The sequence below is a fragment of the Phyllostomus hastatus genome, unplaced genomic scaffold (assembly GCF_019186645.2).
Source record: "Phyllostomus hastatus isolate PE091 unplaced genomic scaffold, TTU_PhHast_1.1 phas_contig_64, whole genome shotgun sequence".
NCBI classification, from domain to species: Eukaryota; Metazoa; Chordata; class Mammalia; order Chiroptera; family Phyllostomidae; genus Phyllostomus; species Phyllostomus hastatus.
In genome coordinates this window covers 1,894,835-1,896,759 of record NW_025333928.1, presented here as the reverse complement: position 1 = coordinate 1,896,759, position 1,925 = coordinate 1,894,835, and the positions used below count along the sequence as shown (strand labels likewise).

Sequence of the window (1,925 nt, the reverse complement as noted above, 5' to 3'; positions counted from 1 at the left end):
TGTTCTCATTTTTGGGATTCTTTTTTCTTTTTGTTGTTCTAATTGATTGTTTTTTGCTTCCTTAGGCCTTACATTTAGGTGTGTGATGCTTTTGAGTTCATTTTTGGAACATGATGTGAGGTAGAGGTCCAGATTTATACTTTTGCTTGTACATATTCAATTATCCCAGTATCATCCCTGAAACACTAATTTTTCTTTATTGAATTTCCTTGGCAACTTTGTTACCATCCAACTGACCATAAATATAAGGATTTACCTCCAACTTTCAATTCCATTTATCTGTATGTCTGTTCTTATGCCAGTAACCTGTTGTCTTATAGCTTTGTAGGAAGTTTGATATTGGAAAGTATAAGTCCTAAAATTTTCTTCTTTTTCAATATTGTTTTGGCTGTTTTAATTTCTTTCATTTTTATAAAATTTTAGTACCAGTTTGTTAACTTCTTTAAAAAAGCCAGGTGTGATTCTTTTCTTGATGTATATCCTTATTTATTTGTTATTCTCAGGAAACCTCATTTTTGACTAGACCCAGACTTAGAGGCATAAGCTCTCAGAGAGGGCAGCCTACGTCTCTTGGCAATTTGAGCCTGGTGTTTTTATTTAGCCTCCTTCATCCTTTTAGCCAAAAGTTTAGCATACTCTGCAGCATCTTCCTTATTTTTTTTTAGTACATTGCTTCTTCAGAGCAATACACCGATGTTTGTGTTGCAGTACACATGGAGTAACAAGATGCTGAATCTTAGGTGCCTTGGTTCTAGGTTTCTTACCTTCCTTGTTTAGGGGCTTTCTCACAACATATTGGCAGACATCATATGCTTTAGAGAGGCTGAAAAGTTTACAGATTCTGCTAGCTCTTTTGGGCCCCAGGCGATGAGGCACAGTAGTATCAGTGAGACCAGGAATATCTTTCTCCGCTTTCTTTTTTCACAATGACCAAGTTGAGAACACTGAGATTGGCATCCACAATGCAACCCCAAACTGATCTGCACTTTTGCTTTTTGGTCCTCATTGGTCTGTAACAGGAATGCCCCTTGCTCAGCAACAGGTGTGTATGGCCATGGATCAAGACACCCTGCTTTATGGGGAAACCTTGTTTGTTTTTTCTACCACTGATTTGAAGCACATAAGCCTTCTACTCTTCATCCAGAGCATCAGCAGCAACTTCTGCGGCCATACATTTCTTATAAAAGGTATGAAGTTTTGCATTCATCATCCATTTAAATGAGTTTCTGACAGCCAGTGGCTGTGAAAGAGATGTTCAGCTTCATCTTGAAGCAGCTGACCACCTCTGATGGTGCCACAGAAAAGAGCCCAGGTGTGATTTTTGACAGGGATTGTGTTAAATCTCAAATCAATTCAGGGGATATTGCCATCTTACAATATTAAGTATGCTGATCCGTGAACAAGGAAAGTCTTTCCATTTATTTAGATTATCTCTAAGTTTTTTTCAACAATGTTACCTAAACATAAATCCTGCATTTCTTTTGTTAAAATTTATTCTAAATATTTTACTGTTTTTGATGCTATTCAGAATATAATCTGGTTTCTTAATTTCATATTCAAATTGTTCATTTATAGTACATAGAGATCTAGTTGACTTTTGTATATGAATTTTGTATCCTGTGATCTTGGTGAGCTTGCTTATTAGTTCTGGTAATTGTATAGTGGATCTTTAGGATCTTTCATCTAAAAGATCACTATTTACAAATAAAGATAGCTTTTTGTCCTCCTTCTAATTTGGATGTCTTTTATTTATTTTTATTGCCTAGTTATTCTCCAAATAATTTTTAAACAAAACAAATTTTAAAAAGTAATTCAGTTACTTAGGTTCTATTTTTTCTTCACCTTCCCTTTCTGTTTTATGGAGGAGGTGATATTGGTAGGTATTTTTGTTGTTGTTGTTATTCTTTTGAATACTTGCCTGATAG

General features: G+C 35.1%; 1 pseudogene; it reads right to left on the bottom strand.

The window, feature by feature from the left end:
• Nucleotides 1–509: 509 nt before the first annotated feature.
• On the bottom strand, nt 510–1,468 carry LOC123825648 (annotated as a pseudogene).
• Nucleotides 1,469–1,925: the final 457 nt, after the last annotated feature.